The sequence below is a fragment of the Monodon monoceros genome, unplaced genomic scaffold (genome assembly GCF_005190385.1).
Source record: "Monodon monoceros isolate NGI ecotype Baffin Bay Population unplaced genomic scaffold, NGI_Narwhal_1 Super_Scaffold_7, whole genome shotgun sequence".
In the NCBI taxonomy this organism is placed as follows: Eukaryota; Metazoa; Chordata; class Mammalia; order Artiodactyla; family Monodontidae; genus Monodon; species Monodon monoceros.
In genome coordinates, this window is record NW_021703784.1 from 54,670,088 (window position 1) to 54,689,277 (window position 19,190).

Genomic DNA, 19,190 nt, shown 5'->3' on the forward strand with positions numbered 1-19,190 from the left:
TGAAATCCATCTAAAAGGGTAAAACCTATTACCATCAGGACATAAGATACAAATCAAAGGCATCTTAATTCAATATACATAGAGAATCTCATTAGCAGGCTGCAGAAGGTTTAGATAAGAATGTGGTCATTCAAGTACAACCAGAAAAATGTCCATAGCACCATAAATAGAATTAATTTAAGGGAGTATTAGATTCAATAACTAGAGGAATAAGTATACATTTCCTATTATTATACTTTTACAGAAAATACAATTAAAATGAGCAATTATTAAATTCTTTTCCAAATTAAATTATATTTCCAAGTTGTTTGAAAAATTCACTGACCCTACGTGGTAAAAGTCAATGAATTAGAAAGCAATAAACAGATTATCTGTGAAGATGGTTTGGAGCTCTTTAGTACCTAGTAATTTCCGTGTGATTTAAGAATTATGACATGAGTACCAAAAAGCCAATGTAATCCCAGGCTGTATTAACAGAAAGAGAGCAGATAACCAGGGAACGTGCTAGTGCCAACTATCAATACTCAGTACTGTGTCAGATGATACTGACAGATCTACGTTTAGTTCTGGGAGTTAATATTTCTTTTTAGAAGCATACAGATAAATAACTGGAACCTTTCTTACAGGTTATGTTTCTTACAGGTTTTGTAATAATCTCATTTGACTATAAAAAGCATGCAGTGAAGCAGAGTGGTCCAGTGCTTTTGCTATTTAAAAGAAACTAACTTGCCTTGGTCACCTACTTAGTGGAAAAGATATGACACCTCAGCATTAGGTCTTCGGTTATACACTCAGTATTCTTTCTATTGTCACTGGGTCCTTTAGAGAAGAACACCCAGGATGAATAGAAGAATGGGAGCCATAGTTTTGAGAGAAATGGTTGACTGAACCACAGGTGTTTAGCCTGGAGGGCAGAAGTCTCATGGACAACAAATGAAGGACTTTCAGAGAGAAAAAAAGCTGGTTTTATTCTCATGGCTTCAAGCAGGAAAACCCAAAGTTGACGGCAAAAAGTTACAGGAAAGTTGATGTCACCACAGAATTAGTCAAAATCCAAAAGATCTTGAGTAGAGGAAGCTAAGCAGAGGCCGGTCAACCAATAATAACCATGTGGTGAGCTGCGGCGGCTGTGGTGGAAGTGGCCGGGGAGCCCAGTCCCTGCTGGCACCATGCTTCACTTGTGGCTGCTGAAAACGGCTCAGAATCACCCACTGTTGGTCGAGCTCAAAAACGGGGAGGCATACAATGGGCATCTAGTGAGCTGCGACAACTGGATGAACACCGACTTGCGGGAGGTGATCTGCAAGTCCAGGGACAGAGACAATTTCTGGCTGATGCCCGAGTGCTACATCCGCAGCAGCACCATCAAGTACCTGCGCAACCCCGATGAGATCATCGACACAGTCAAGGAGGAGGTGGCGGCCAAGGGCCGTGGCGGCCTGCAGCAGAAGCGACAGAAGGGCCATGGCACGGGGGGTGCTGGGCGAGGAGGGATCCCACGGACCAGCAGAGATCAGCCAGAAAGGAGGCCAGGCAGAGAGGCGGGCAAACAGTGAGCCGCCCCTCTGTTCCCCAGAGACTGAGCCGCAACCACCGAGCATCTGCTCCCACCCCCGAGGCCGCTTTTCTACGCTCCAGTTTATGAGTCTGTTCAGAACAAAACGAAGAGGCAGGTGTCCGGGCAGGACCCCCTGCCTGTCTTCTGTGATCCTCCTCTTTTTTTGTTAGCCAGGAGTTCTACAGTTGGAAATGTTATTCTGTGCTTCTGGTTTTGTGAAGTCGCAGCAGACTTGATTCCTGGAAGATTCTGTATGTAATGCATCTTTAAAGGCCTCACTCTTGTTTTAAGGTCAGGCATTTTCCAAACAGGTCTGTTTTGCATTTTGTGTTAGATCCCTGAGTGGTGAACAGAAGGGAGGTTTTTATTTTAAGGTGTTTGCACTAAGACTGACAGCCTGGAGAATTTCCTGAAACACGGACCCCAAAATTGCTTTTTCAAAATGAATCCAGATGAACCTTTGCCTCAGAAGCTGTTCTGGGGGACAACACTGGGCCCTGTCCCATCACTTCCTCTCTCCCTCTTTGTGTGACAAAAAAAACCTCAACAAAACGAAAAACTACATCTATGAAAACAAAAACAAAAAACCCCCATGCGTTCAGGGGTCTAGTAGGCTGAATGGTGGTCCCCCCGAAACATATGTCCATATCTGGAAACCCAGAACCTGTGAATGCAACATTGTTTGGGAAAAGGGTAAGAATCTAGAGATTAGAATATCCTTGAATATCCAGTTGCGCCCTAACTCCAGTTAAGTGTCCTTATAAGGACACAGAGGAGAGACACAGAGAAGAGGAGAAGGTCACCTGAAGATGGAAGCAGAGATTCGAGTTACACAGCCACAAGCCAAGGAATGCCTGGAGCCAGCAGAAGCTGGAAACGGCAAGGAAAGAATCTCCCCTATAGAGCTTTCGGTGCCCTGCTGACACCTTGATTTTGGACTTCTGGCCTCCAGACCATGAGAGAATAAATTTCTGCTACTTTAAGTCACCAAGTCTGTGGTAATTTGTTACAGCAGCCCTAGAGCCTAACATGGGGGGAATCAAACACTGGATGGTCCATTGGACTCGATGGGGTATAATATCTCATCCGTCTCCAAGATTCTGTAATTCTGAATATGCCAAAATAAATATATTGAATATAACTTCATATTTCCTTCAGGAACCAAGAAAATATTTCAAGAGTATAATGCGAAAGGGTCACGATGATAGGCATCAGCTAAGGCTGCAAAGTAGACCTACTGAAGTGCTAGCAACTGAAATGTGAGAAAAAGAGATTCATATGTATGGTCTGAAAGTAGGAAATGTTTTAAAATTAAATTTATATATATTGTATATAATACATATTCAAATTACTTCACATGTGTGTATGTATATATGAAGGATATGCCACAATTTGGAATAAAATTGTAAAAGAAATTTATTTTGAACCTTTCTTATTTTCAAAAGATACAATTATTATAAGCCCTTCCCCCTCCTCCCCAAACCAGACATTTTTTAAAAGGACTCCAGATTGGTTAGTTTCTGGCTTTCACCTTCGGAGCCCCGCATCCACGTCTGGTTCTTTGATGGCTCAGCTGGGGATGAGGATATGGCTAGAGTTAATTCATAATTTTTATTATGCACATTAAGATCACTTCTGCTCATTGTGCTTGTAGAAAATGTGACAACACATCCTCAGTATGTTCTGAGGCCACGAGTTTACTTCAAACTCAACTTACTTTCTCCTGTCCAGATGAGTCTTCTCCCACAACTTTCATCAGTTACTCAGGCTTAGGGTGGCATTCAATTTTTACCCTTTTTTGCATTTTATATATGCAGTGATTCACCAGGTCGACAAGCCATTTTTCCTGCGAAACATTCTCAGCTCTCCATTCCCATCGCCACTCTAGAAAGTTCTTTGCTGTTGTGTGGACTGTAGGATGTTTAGCAGCACTCCTGTCCTCTACTCGCTAGAAGGTAGTATCATTATTTCCTTCTTAAGTAAGACTTTTTACCATGTCACTTAGCAGCCCTGCTTCCTAACCAGTTATTGTTTTAAATTTCAACTTCTCTGCCTAGCTTTCAAGGCCTTCGTGATCTGAACTGTCAGAGTTATCTGCAACCTTATTCTGTTCAAGTGGTTTTCTCATAGTCTCATGAACACACCAAGCTCATTTCTCTCTGCCTTTGCACACTTCCTGAAAATGCCCACGTCTCTCTTTCCTTCCACCTGGCAGAGTAAAAGAGACTATGTTTTACTTTGTCATGACTAAAAAAAGAAAAACTCACATTTTTCTGCTGAGCTGTATAATAACACTAAAGCTTTATCTATAATTCATTCCAAGTTGATGAGGATGCAGTAAAACTGTAAGGCAGGCCAGAGGCACACAAGATAAGAAATGGCTGGAGCAGAGTGAGGGAAAAGGAAGAGGAGATAAAGTCAGCAAGGTAATGGGTCCAGATCACGCAAGGCCTAGTAGGTCAGAGTAAGGACTTGGGTGTTTACTCTGAACGAGAGGGGAAGCTCTGGAGGGTTCTGAAAAGATGAGACACACAGATGCTTTGACTTCTCTGAGAGAACAAACTGCAGGGGAGGAAGAAAGGAAACATGGAGAGGCTCCTGCAAAGACCCAGCCAAGAAAACAGGGTGGTATAAACCAGGATGGTAGCTGTGAAAGTGGTGAGGAGTAACTGAATTCTCGTATTTTGAAGATAGAGCCAAATGATTTGTTGAAAGATCTTATATGAGGTGTGAGAGGCAGAGGAGTCAAGGATGACTTCAGAGTTTTGGGCCTAAGCAACTGATAAAATGAGGCTGTCATCTTAATTTGATAAAAGTACAGGCGACATTAAAATAGACAGCTAGGGGGTGGGGTGAGGAACACAGTATGAGTGCTCAGTGCTAGAAGATTGGGCTGGAGACGTCAGCAGGGACCAGACTGCACAGGGTCCTGTAAACCACAAGACATCTAGACTATATCCTTAAGGACAACGGGAGGATAATTAGAGATTTCTTAAGCACGAGAGTGACAGAATTGGGGTTTATATTTCTTAAAGACCACTCTGGCCACAGTGCAGTAAATAAAGGGGAACAAGACCTGGTTAGGAGGCTGTTGCAATGGTTCAGACCAGAATGGTGATGGTTTTGATTAGGGTTCCAGGAGTGGAGAAGAACATACGTGAATAGATTTGAGCTATGATTTGTAGGTAGAGTGCAAGACTCTGTGATAGACAATTGTGACAGTGGTGAAGACAGAGGGGTCAAAGATGACCCTTCGGTTTCCTGATTGAGTAACCAGGTAGATGGTGGTGTCTATGAAATGAGACAGGGAATGCTGAGGAGAAGCAGGTATATATACTTTACATGTATATAATATAGATAATATATTTTACAAAAAATATCCTTATACATAAAGTTAAGAGAAATTTGGGGTAAAAATATCAAGAATTACAAAACCTTAAAGGGAAACTGAAACTGAAACCCAGGTATGAATGAGATGGCCTAAAAAAATTGTAAAGAGGAGGGTTGTTTCAGAGCCTTAAGAATATCAGCAAGAGATGGGGAAATGAAAAGGGGCTTGGGAAGGACTGCTCAGAAAGATTTGAGGAAAACCAAGTGTCTCACCAGAAAAGCACAGAGGAAGTGTTAATTTAAGAAGGAAGATATCATCAGTAGTCAAATGCTGCTGACAGTTCAAGCAACGGAGACACGAAGACACGTCTATTGGATGTAATTACATGAATTCATTGGTAGGTAGCTTTGGTAATACGGTAAACACAAGTTTAAATGAAGCAGTGGGAGAAGAAGGAAGACTGGTGTGAGTTCAGGAGTGACAAGGTGAGGAAAGGGAGATGATGTGACGTTTGCCACAGTGAGAAGAGAGCTCAGTAACATGGTGAAGCATAGTGGGATGCCCTGAGAAGGTGAGAGGGAACAGGGTCTCCATCCTACAGGTGGTGAGAGCACAGGAGAAGGATTTGCCTTGGATGGCAGGTGGGCCAAGTCTCCCATTATAACAGGAAGGATGAAAGAAACTGATCACTATGGAAACAGTTTATTCACTCAACACTTCTTCACTGAACTCACACTGTGTGCCAGGTATGGTGCTAGGTGGTGGGGATACAAGGGTGAGCAAACACAGACAATGGAGCTTAAAGTCCAGTGGAGCAGACAGACATTGTTCACATAATTGCACCAACAAATACATAATTTATAAATTAAGTACTCTGAAGGAGAGGAACACTATTCCAGAAAAGAGGTGGACAAAAAGACTGAGAGAGCCAGGGAAGACTTCTGAGAGAAAGTGACATTTTAGCTGAGACCTCAAAGATGAGTAGGGGGCTTCCCTGGTGGTGCAGTGGTTGAGAGTCCGCCTGCCGATGCAGGGGACACGGGTTTGTGCCCCAGTCCGGGAAGATCCCACATGCCGCAGAGTGGCTGGGCCCGTGAGCCATGGCCGCTGGGCCCGCGCGTCCGGAGCCTGTGCTCCGCAACAGGAGAGGCCACAACAGTGAGAAGCCCACGTACCACAAAAAAAAAAAAGATGAGTAGGGGACTTCCCTGGTTGTCCAGTGGTTAAGAATCCATGCTCCCAATGCAGGGGGCCCAGGTTCGATCCCTGGTCAGGGAACTAGATCCCGCGTGCCGCAACTAAAGAGCCCGCATGCTGCAACTAAGACCCAGTGCAGACAAATAAATATTAAAAAAAAAAAAAAAGAAAAAGGTGAGTAGGAGCTAAGGGAAGGAATGTTCCAACTAAAGGAAGCAGCGTATGTAAAGAACCACTGCAGGGGTAAGTATGCTGCTTCATGGAATTAAAAGAAGGACAGTATAGTTGGTCTGAGGGGAGTTCTGGCGAGAGAGGAAACTAAAGCTGGATAGGAAGGTAGACTATGCAGGGCCCTCTAGACCATGTCAGACCATAGTCTGATTTTTTTTCCTAATAGAAATAAGAAACCATGGAAGGACTTTAAACAAAGGTGTTAACTTGCTTAGATTTTCATCTGATACATTCCTTCTTTAATTAACCCTTCCTCCTTGAACTTTCCTGACAATGACCAATATGCATTTTGGAAAAAAAAATATGCTGACTGCTGTGGAGAATGGTTTAGAGAAGGTGAGACCAGCGTGTTGCAGTAATCTAGGTGAGAGATCACGGCTGCTTAGACTAATGTGGTGATATAAGAAATGGAAAAAAGGAGACTAATTTGGAAGACTTTTAGGAGATAAATCATAAAGATTTGGTTACGGTTTGGAAGTGAAGGGTGATGGATAGAGAGGGATCATGAAGAACTCAATGTTTTGTTTTGCCCAAATGAATGAAAGTTTGATCAAATGGTAGAACAACTTCAACAAAGAAATGTAATAGAACCGCTGAGCACTACTGAGAGCCCAGAAATGGTAATTAATCATGAGTTTATAATGATACTATTGCGTGACTCTCTACACATCTGCTTGGGTGCAGCAGGTACAGAGAAATTGGACAACAGGGCTGTAAGAATGAGAAGTCACGGGGGGCGGGGGCAAGACAAAGGTGTGACTAAAATAATGGGACATATAATCTAAACTAGATAAAAAAGCCAGGTCTGAAGGTCACCAAGAAGAACAATGAACAAGAGGCTAACACACAAGCCGAAGGAGCTGAGGTAGTCATCAGAGAGCAGGATGCTTGAATCAGATTCTGGATGTGTTCTGAAAGAAATGATGACGTGACTCAGAGAGTAACCAGGGGAGTAGATAAAAACTATGGGATGCAAGAGATCACTGGTGCCAAAAGATCAAGAAAATGAAAGGCTAGGGTGTTGAATGAATCATCCACTTGTGTGTTAGTGTCACCCATAACAGCAAGATTTTGAATAGAAAGAGAAAGACTGTTTCTCTTTCCTATGTCACCTGTTTCTTGTTTCTCTGTTGCCAAAACACATGATGAGTAATGGGGTTATAACTGAGAGACTGAAAGAGTGGTAAAGTTGAAGAGCATATGTCTCAAAGGAATAGGTTTTCGTATGTTTCCTTTGCCAACAGGGTAAAGAGGTAAGAATCTAGAAAAACCAACGAGAGGAAGAAAACCCCAATCTCATCTCCTGAATCTGAATACCTACTAGCACATAAGAAAATTAATAGCTACTAAATGGGTACTCGTGGGGTCCTCAGGGAAAATTCAAGTTCAGTCAGGGAAAGAGATAGGCTGAACTCCCTGAGAAGAGCCTGAAGATACAGGAGAATTCGCTGATTATACAGATGCACTTTCAGAAGAAGCAGCTGGAGGACTGGAGGGCTGGGTCAGGCTCGACAAAGGAGAGGGCATTTTGAAGATGATGGAGATGATTACAAAAGGTTTTGATGTGTTTCGATGGAAGGCTGAGGTATTCCCATCTGGTAGCTTCTACTTTCTCTATAAAGTCAGAAATGGGATGATTTATCAAGAAGGAAAGGGACAACTGGGGATGGGGAAAAAAGAGAGAAGGTTTAAGACCGTCATGTGGAAGGAGAATCAGATATCTAGGATGTATTAGTCCAACTGAAATAGATGACCTGAGTTTACAGTGCTCCAATCTTTCCAACAGTTCGATTTTTTCCCCATAGGTAAGTGGGTTAGAGGTAAGGATGATGGGAGAAGAATATTTAGGAATACTGAAAAGAGAAACTACAAGCATGAAGCCACTAGGGTAATGACAGTGGCCTAGCCAGGGCAGGAAGATGGGGGCAGTCTATAAGGAGGTGCATAAATCTGCAGAGACTTTAAAAATGATAATAAAATGGGTTAAAAACAACAAATCTAGTGCCTAATGCCAGTGATAAAATAATCCTCCCAGAAAAAAAATCGTTTGTTGGTCTAAGTTCTAAACAATTGCTGCAGTGACTGTTTGATTTCTATATGTATGCAGTCTTCAAATCAGGAAGTTTTCATTATGCATATGCTAATAAATATTATATCAACATGGAAGTTAATTCAAAGAACTCCCAGCTGTACAGTCAGCCCAACGAAGTGGACTAAACTACACACTTCCAATTTGATTAAATTTCAAATGGTTTGGAATCTTCGAAGCTTCCTTTGGACACAGTTTGTGTCCCCAGACTGTCTGGTGTAACATATTCCCACATATTCTCGTGTTTAAACAGTAGGTTCAAAATAAACAATGATAGCAATGTGCAATTTTTCTTAGTTCCGAATCATTTTTTTTTCCTGGTGTAGTTTTAGATAAGGTTATTCAGATACAAAAATATTTACAATCAGCCTTGAACAAGGTACAGTAAAATACAAACCTTTAAAATTGCTCCCTGAAGATGGGCACACAGAAACTGTTCAAAAGAAAAAGTATATATATTTTTTTCAATAAAAGAAAATTTTCTGCTTTTCTTTTTTGGCTATTATCATCTGTTTCATGTGATGATTATTACTGAAAATAATTTTATCATATAGAGAAAGAGGTGTTGAAAATGATCTACTTCAAGTGTCAAAACACTAGGTACATGCTACTGAGAAGTGGTTTTGAATTGACATTACCTTCTCTAGACCCAGAGACATGGGAGGTAGAAGAAACAGTCTCCTCTTCAGAAGGCTCCAGGGTAAATGATACTTTCAGAAGAGAGCCAGAGATTTTACTTACCTCTAGCAGTTGTATACTACACATATATAGTAAAGAGGCTGAAGACTTGTATATATTATAGTCATTGAAGAGGGGTTTCAGAAAACACAGAGGAAAGGTCTAGGAGGGAAGTGAGGAGAGAGAGAGAATAGATCAAAGAAGCAGCAAACAAAAGATAACAATGTTGAAATAATTCATGGGCAGAGGGTGACAAAAGTCCTTATAAAAAAGTAAGAAGAAGAGTGATCTTCCCCTCTCCTCCTCTGGGGAAGGAAGAGAGAGGGAATGTATAATAGGAAATCATATATGCCAGTGGAAAAAAGATATTAAATTTGATATGACAGGTAATAAGATGCCATCACAAGTTTTTAAAGGAGAAATTACATAATGAAAAGATTTACATCAGATTATTCTCTTTGCCAATATTAAATATAGTTCTTTAGACAGAGCTATACTAAAAAGAGAAGGGAATTTCAGGGAAATCGAATTCCAAATAATTGCAGTAAGAAGGTTAAAAAAATCCCCATTTTTTAAAAACTTTGTAAGTTGCAGGGTTGTGAAAATTGTTAAAGAATTCAGAATCAATTTCCTTCTAGAAACCTTCCAGTTTTTCCACACCCTTTTAGTAACTGTTGAAAAATATTCTACAGGCAAATTTCAGCAAACAGAGCAAAATTAAAGGATGGAAAGCATGTCTATTTTAATAGTCATTTTTATAAAATAAAAATTCTGCCAAGTAAATCAAAATCACATTCCACAATATTAACAGCCATCCTGCATTTGCCCAGGTTTAACAGCACCTGTTTCCCACAAAAATCTGTAAAGTTTTTTTTTTTTTAAACTACAATTAAGCGTGCAAGGTGCATAAACCTACATACTTGGTAATGCCAAAAGATGTTTCCATCTGGAATATGAATTTGGAAGAAAAACTGCTCACCATTTTAAATTTCTACTTCACAATGTGTGCACATAATATAGATTTGCTTAAATATATCAGTGCAACTAATGGTATATGCTCTGTAAGCCACTTAAGTGCTCAAACCTTTACATCAAAGTTATTTATTTAATTATAATACCTATTTCTGGGGGGAGAAGAAAAGAAAAGTAGAAGGGGGATTTAGGTGTAAGAAGTTAAGCTTTGAAGTCAGAAAGGCATAGACTCAGGCCCCCAGCTTTGTTACTTACTTGTAGTGTGAACTTGGGCATACTACTCTGAACCTGTTTTCAAATCTCTAAAATGGGTTTAATAACACCAATCTTCCAGGACTGCTTGTGAGAATTAAACTAAACAAAAAAACCGAAGACCCAGCACAGTTACCAGGATACAGTAGGCATTCAATTATCGTTATTACTATGCGTCACCTCCCCAGTACCTATCTGTAAGTGCCACAAGAGAAGATACTATGTTTGCTGTATATTAATAGGAGGCAAGGAACTCCAGCACCAGAATAAAAGAGCCAGTGAGCACTGCCAAAATAACAACAGGGATGCTGATGCTGGATTTTATTTACTGAATATCTATTATGCATTAGGTATTGCACTTAGCATACATTATCAATACAATACAGCCACTTGTCCTATTATAGGCACTGTTATTGAGGTGCCCAAGGTCACACGGTCTTTTCTAACACTCAACTACAACCACAGATCTTACCCCACTCGACCTTACCCCTGCCCCAAGTTGGGATTAGCTATTCGTCTCTCATAGAACCCTGTACACTCACCAACGCAGGACCTTTGACACTATTGTAATTGCGTGTTTATGCCTCTGTATCTTCCACAAGAATGGAAACTGTTATTAATACTGTATCCTAGTTCCTCGAGCACAATGTCTGGAACATTTTTACCGGTTTAATGGAGGGAGGAGTAAATGTAGGGATGAAGTGGTAGAGCTAGAATTCCAACTGGTGCCTTTTGACTCCTCATCTTAAACTAATTCTACACCATGGACCCAAGCCCCACCCCCGCCCAGTAATAATCCCATTTTGTACATTTGTATTATTTTGTAAATTTCACTTAGTGAAGATTTCTATAAAAAATCTGTGGGATTTCTTCAACTCACAAATGAGATGTTCATGAACCAAATTATTAGCAAATTTACCACTGATTTCATAAGCTGATACCTTGAAAACAACCAAATCTAGCTTTTATGTGGCAACCTTTTGGTAAAGTAAGTCAAAAAGGCAGCGAATGTTGACACCAATAACTATAGATCTTATTAAAGTCCAAAATGCAACTCCTAAAATCCTAGTAACAATATTACATACATTTATTACTTTGGAGACTTACATAAAGCAAAGCAGACAAAAAGCTTGGAAATAAATCCACACATTTTTGAAATATCCACTTAATTTCACTAAATTGATTTTTCAATAACTGTGTGCATAAATCTGTTAACTACCTAAGTTTAAAGGTTAATTAGGATCATCTATCGGAAAGCCTAAAAACTTCTACCTGCTTTCTAGATGTCAAAGCTCAAAATTGCATACATAAGTTAGCTAAAGTCAGTGTTCTAGAATGAATAGGCTGTCTACAAATTCCATATATTCAGAATATATTTGAGAAAGATGTATTTCAATTATGGAATTGCAAAAGGAATTACCTCAACTCATAATTTTACCCAATTTCAGCACACAAAAAGACAATCTAAAGGCCCTTAAAGTCATTCTGTTTAAGTATGGATTTCACAGGAGGAGGAAACTTGAAGAATCACTGATCTGGGAGCAACCAATGCTAACGCCTAGGTTGTCATAATCAATCTGCTTTAATTATCAACAAGTTTTTCCCATTTCTGACCAGTCATTTGGAGCTGACCTTTGACAAGTACTTACAAGTCATCGAAATCTCATTTTATTTTATAGCCTCATATTTGTTACTGGGCTAATCTTTACCTGTTCTACATCACACAACAGCTTACATATTTGAATGGCCCAGCAGTAAATTTCCATGGTCCCCCTGGGTCAGTCAGATGTTAGCTGTTAAGTAAAGCTAAAAGGGTCTATGCTTCATAAATTTCCTTCAGGGTCCACATTTGCTCTTACAGGCTAGGCTTTCAAGCCCAAACATCTTTATAGCTATGTGCAGTGATTTATTAACTCCTCCTTGTTTTTATCCAAAAAGATCAATCACATATGTATCAATAAGCTGGTGTGCTGGTGACTGCTTTTTATTGTACATATAACCACCTGCCTTTAATACAAACTTCAGTCTAAAGCTTTTGTAAGCTCTTGCGGGATTTTAACAATCTTCACCTGTTTCTAATTTGGTACAAAACATATGGTTTAGCTCTGCTATTTTGTTCTAAGGCAGCCTTTCCTCTTATGGACCCAACAATATAAAAGAAAACAAATCCAGAGCACAAAAACCTAAATTTGGAGGATGTTACACACACACACACACACACACACACACACACACACACACACACACTTGGCCCACTACTTCTGAATAGCAGTTTTGACATATAACAGGAATAAATTATTATTATTATTTAGTTTCCATTTTTTAAATTTTTATTTATTTTAACATCTTTATTAGAGTAAAATTGCTTTACAATGGTGTGTCAGTTTCGCTTTATAACAAAGTGAATCAGTTATACATATACATATGTCCCCATATCTCTTCCCTCTGCATCTCCCTCCCTCCCACCCTCCCTATCCCACCCTTCTAGGTGGTCACAAAGCACTGAGCTGATCCCTCTGTGCTATGCGGCTGATTCCCACTAGCTATCTATTTTACATTTGGTAGTGTATATAAACTCAAAATAGATTAAAGACCTAAATGTAAATTATGTTATAGTTATGAAATTATTACATTCCTTTGCAAACAATTAGATGTGTCCTACATTACTCTTGAGGTTTCTAAGAATTACGTTCAAACTGTGAAAATGGCTGTTTAACCTTAGGACCTCAAAAGAGGTAACAGCCATATCTAGTTGCCTGTGAGGTTATGGAAGAGAGTTCCTATCTTTACATTCAGGAATCTACATTTGGTCAGGTGAAACCAAGGTTTTCTTTTCTCTTTCCTTATCCCTCTCTAAATTACACCAAAAGTTTAAGAAGAGGCAGGGTGCCGGCAGAGAGAGAACCACCACCTAACACAGCATGGTAAAGTCAATACTAAAATTAAGAGCATCTGGGTGATAGGGCAGGGAGGAATAAATCCTCAGGAAAAAGTGACTAACAGAAATGTCTAGGAAAGGCAGAGAAGTCAACATAGCCTCCCACGGCTCTCCCAGACTCTTCTACACATAGTTACTTTTGCAGTCATGGTGGGACCTGACAACACTGGCCACAGCTGGCATTTAATCTCCCATTCAAATTCCTCTCATCCTTTGAGTCCCAATGCAAATACTCAATCCACTGAAGCCTCCCCCCAAGTCCCAGATCAGAATGGATGGTGCTTTAAGATTCGTCAGTATTTATCCTCCATTTGGAAGCAGGTAATCACATTACGGATTTGCTTTAAGATCATATATTTACATATCTCTCTTGTACAATAATCTACATAACAGGCACTGAATAAATGTTTGTTGAATTGTATTAAATTGGTTTACAAATAAAAAGCTTTTGTATAAATAAAACATACTTAAAAATTAATGTTTATTTATCAAAAGAATATATGAACATGGTTTAAAAAGTCAAATTGCTCTACAAACTTGATGGTAAAAATATTAGCTTATATGTTTCTTAGGTAATACCTTACCTCTCCCTCAACTCCTAACCCCCTGAGCCAACAATTCTCAATGCTTTAAGCTGCTTTTTAAAGTATTTACCCTACATATACATAATTAATATTCTATATTCCTGTTTCTTGATTCTCTGGTTTTAAAAACAACCTACTGGAAAAGATGAGGATTTCTCTCTCTTACACATTGCTTCCCCATCTCTTCCCAAAACAACCACACTTCTTCCTCCCATTCGCTCAACAAGGTCAACGCCACATTTTGGGGGAATTCTCTGGCAGTCCAGTGTTTAGAACTCAGCGCTTCAGGGCCGGGTTCAACCCCTGGTCAGGGAACTAAGATCCCACAAGCTGCGCATGGCCAAAAATAAACAAACAAACAAAAACACATTCTTTGGTGAAATCAATGTGCAATGTTACAGTATTATAACTACATAATTATTATTTTGAGTAGAGCCATATAATGAATGATATTTATATTTTCTTTCTTTTCAACTTGGTTCTTCCTGGAGTTAATTACCATCTAATTTCTTCATTTGTTAAATTTATTGATGCACCTCTAAGTAATTCATTCTCTGACTCCCTGAAAGCAATGAAAATTCCCTCAAAATATAATTAAATACATCAGATAATCTTTCATCTTTCTTTGTCCTCCTGCTCTCTAGGCCAGTTGAAGAGCTGACCTTCTACAATTTCCCTTCACCATCATCCTGAGATCCCTCTGCTTCTCTGCTGTGCTGGATCCCTTCTTTTCCTTGAATGATGTGTTACTTTTACTGGGTTTATTCCCTTGTATTAATAGAGCACATCTTCCAAGAGTTTCCTAGGAAAGGTGCATAGGGAGATTTTTCTTTTTAGGACCTCCATGTCTGAAAAGACTTTTCTACCATGTATTTGACTGACAGTCTGACAGATATAGGCACACCTGGTTTTTACTGTGCTTCACTTCACTGTGCTTCGCAGATACTGCATTTTTTACAAATGGAAGGTTGTGGCAATCCTGCATCGAGTAAGTCTATCAGCGCCACCTTTTCCAGCAGCATTTGCTCACTTCACCTCTCTGTGCCACATTTTGGTAATTTTTTACAATATTTCAAACTTTTTCACTATTATCATATTTGTTATGGTGATCTGTGATCAGTGATGTTTGCTGTTACTATTGCAAAAAGGTTACGACTGGCTGAAGGCTCAGATGATGGTTAGCACTTTTTAGCAGTATTTTTTCATTAAGGTATGTACATTGTTTTTTAGACATAATGCTATTGCACACAACAGACTACAGTATAGTGTAAACATAACTTTTATAGCACTAGGAAGCCAAAAAATTCGTGCGATTTGCTTTACTGTGGTGGTCTAGAATCAAGCCCACAGTATTGCCCAGGGATGCCATATATAAGCAAAGCTTATAGAAATAATTTTCCCGCGGTATTCTGAGGGCACTGTTCCATCACTTTCTACCTTTCAGTGTTGCCTTTGAGCAGTCAGATATCACAATTCCCATTCCATTGTATTTTTTCCCCTCTGCAAGGCTTCAGAATCTTCACTTATCTCTAGCATTTCGAAATATCACGGTGCTTGGCACTCACTGGGCTCCCACAATCTGAAATCAAGTCCTTCAAATTATTAGAATTTTTCTTATGTTATTTCTTGAATAATTTCCTACCCTCTTGTTTCCTCTTCCTTTTCTGTACCCACCATTAAATGAATGTTGGATTATCAGATATTTGAAGAATGGCTCTGATTTCTTATCTTTTCTCTCATATTTTGAATCTCTGCCTTTTGTACTTTTTTCTTTTTTATATTTTTTCTTTTTTTGAGCTTTCCTTAACTTCACATTCCAACTTTGTCCTGTTTTTTTTTATTCCATCATTTTACTTTCTGAAGCTTTGTTTGCTTGTCTTTTAATGAACGCTCATTTTCATACCATCTTGTTTTTGTTCTTAGATGTAGTACTTTCCCTTGTCTCATAGAGCGTATTAGTAGTCTTTAAATTTTGCTTTTTATAAAAAGTCAACTTTATTTATTGAGGTATAATTGACATATAACATTATATTAGTTCAGCTGTACAACATTAGATATTTATGTGTTTTTACTTTTTGTTGACCCCTATTCTTTCTTCCCTTCACATTTCTTTTTTGATTATTTATTTTGGCTTCTGTATCTCGTGTGAGAGCTCTCCCCAAATATCTGATGATCCTTGGCTGACAATTCATTCATTCATTTAGTTTTTGGCTGTGTTGGGTCTTCGTTGCTGCACGCAGGCTTTCTCTAGTTGTGGTGAGCAGGGCTACTCTTCGTTGCGGTGCGTGGGCTTCTCATTGCGGTGACTTCTCTTGTTCCAGAGCACGGGCTCTAGGTGCGTGGGCTTCAGCAGTTGTGGCATGCGGGCTCAGTAGCTGTGGTGCACAGGCTTAGTTACTCCGTGGCATGTGGGATCTTGCCGGACCAGGGATTGAACCCGCGTCCCCTGCATTGGCAGGCAGATTGTTAACCACTGCGCCACCAGGGAAGTCCCTGACCATTCATTTTTAAAAGTGAGGCACTAAAACAGTGATTGACGGGACTTCCCTGGTGGCGCAGTGGTTAAGAATCCGCCTGCCAATGCAGGGGACGCGGATTCGAGCCCTGGTCTGGGAAGATCCCACATGCCGCGGAGCAACTAAGCCCGTGTGCCACAACTACTGAGCCCGCGCTCTAGAGGCTGCAAGCCACAACTACTGAGCCCGCGTGCCTAGAGCCTGTGCTCCACAACAAAGAGAAGCCACCGCAATGAGAAGCCCGCACACTGCAACAAAGAGGAGCCCCCGCTCACCACAACTAGAGAAAGCCCCGTGCACAGCAACGAACACCCAACGCAGCCAAAAAATAAATTCATACATTAAAAAAAAGATGCTCTTTACAAGTAAAAAACACAGTGATTTCAAATATGAGCCCCAAATTGAATGGTAGCTTACACAGAGAGTGAAAGGCAAGTAAGTATATATTAAATGCATACAAACAAATTGGTTCTTGATTCATTTGCTGAGAAATATTTCCCAGTTGCCCCTCAACTGACAATGATCATTCCCATGTCTTTGTTCACGATGTATATATAACTTAAGTGGCACTCTTCTATTTTTAAATTGGAGAATAATGAGGAAATAACTATATACCCACGACTCAAACTTAATTGACTTTTTGCATTTTTTTAGTTAAAATAAATGAAATGCTTACAGATAAAAGTGAGCCTCCTTTGTTCCCCATCCCTACTACCATCAGTTAGGATGCTTTCAACCTCAATTAACAGAAAACCCAAATCAACTGATTTAAATAATAAGACTGGAGACAGATTAGTTCCAGGACTGGCTAACTCAGGAACTTGATGACTTTATCCAGAACCCAGTTTTTCCCATCCTTCTACTCTGCCACTATATATGTATTACTAGCAGCCCAGTCATATCTGTCTTAGTACATAAAACCATTCCCAGAAATACCCCCAGAGAACTGGCCAAAACTGTGACACAAGTTTATGCACAAACCAAGCATTGGTGATGGAACGGACTTAATTATGATTGGTAAAAAGCCAGTTGTAATTTACTGCTGGGGGCTGAGCCCCACCTTCCATATAGCAAATGAAGAGAAAGAATAATTAACAAAATGGAGCTCTGCTGATAAGTAGGAAGCCAAGAATGGCTGTGGGTAGACAAGCAACTGCATCTGCCATGGCCCCTCCCACAAGCTACTAGCTTTATAAATTTGGTGAACATCTGTATATATCACTTTTTATACTTTTAAAATACAAATGTTTAAATGAACAATGATAGATCATGTATATCATTCTGCAACTCACTTTTCCCCTCAGTACTGTGTTTTAAGAGGTATTTTTGCTGATATACATATGTAATGCATTTCTTTGAACTCCTAATTAGTACTCTATCTCATGGATATTCAGACTTTACTTCTCTACTTCCTTACTGACGAAGATTTAGGCTGTTTCTATTTTTTTCTAATTTTTGCCCTCCTTTGAGCAACTTTTTCTAGTATGAATACAGTTTTTAAGTATGTCCCCATTTTACTAGATTCCTCCAGAATGTTGCTGATGCTAACCCTAGAGAACAATGTGTAGCTTTGGAAGTAAAGTTGACCTGTGTGTGACTCACGTTACACATCAATACACGGGGAATAATAACAGCATTAATCTCATACTGCTATTGTGACTATATAATTTTCAACAGTACCTGAAACATAGTAAGAGCAACTATAATTTTCTGAGTGATTACTATTGGTGTTAGTAATCTTTATATTCCTAGAATAGAATACAGAGCCTATTCACATCTGTCGTGGGTTTTTACTGTGTGCACTTGACTAAATAAGAACTATTTCCCAGAATACCAGCACATGTGTGGATCCAGGCTAGAGCTGAACAAAAGTTGGCATGAGGTTTGGAGAACAGAAGTGAAGCAGCAGCCATGAAGCTCTGAAGTGAATGGTGGTTAGACCCAGTAAGAGACAGACACAGGCTGCCTGCAGATTCCATCTGGTCTTGGCGCTCCTGTTCCGCATCTAGCTCTTGTTCCCAACTGCTGGTGCTGATGACAAACAGTAACTCCAGGCCCACTAACAGATGCAGTGGTAACAGTCCTCCATAGATGTTTCCCCACCTGCTCTCCTTTGGGGTTCCACTCGGCAGCTGGTTAGATCTTGCTTCCCACCTCCTGGCCTGAGCTGTCCAACCTGCACCAAGCTTCTGAAGGGCTGGTTAGGGACTTTCTCTGATCCTCCAACTCCCCCTTTTGGATTCTTCTCCAGCTTCCCCCACAGTTTTGTAATATCTTATGCTTATAATAAATCCCTTATACCATAAGACTCATAGTGATTCTGCTTTCCTGACTGAAATCTGACTGATGGAATTAATATCCTTTCATAATTCTTTGAGCTGTTTCTTTTAACTGCTGAACCAAAAGCTTTTTATATTGTCTGGATTCCATCCTTCTTTCTTTCCTTCCTTTCTCCCTCTTTCCTCCTTCCTTTCTTTCTTTTTGCTATTTACATGCTAAAGTTTTCACTCACTAACTTATAAAAGGAAATTTTTGTTTTAAATTGAATCTTGACAGGAAGAAGGGATTCTCCCATGATTTTCTGGACAAAAAACCAAAGTCTCCAAAAAGTATTTGGGTATCCTATTTATTTTTTAGCCCAACTAATTTCTGATATATTTTCATAAAAATCAGAGTAGCAGAAGGCCTAGTTAAACCAGGTACATATATGTGTATATTCGTTTATTCACATATTTTATGTCCTTCATTATCATTATTATAACGCTATATATTTTTCATTGATAAAGGTCTTTCACATTGTGTGTGTGTGTGTGTGTGTGTGTGTGTGTGTGTGTGTGTGTGTGT

The 19,190-nt window shown here is 39.7% G+C and overlaps 1 protein-coding gene and 1 pseudogene across 2 annotated transcripts in view; one reads left to right on the forward strand and one right to left on the reverse strand.

Annotated features, from left to right (window-relative positions):
• The window catches only part of UVRAG (UV radiation resistance associated), a 317,590-nt gene that overhangs the window by 86,554 nt on the left and 211,846 nt on the right, over positions 1-19,190 (reverse strand). The window lies entirely within an intron of this gene.
• On the forward strand, positions 1,170-1,556 carry LOC114887434 (annotated as a pseudogene).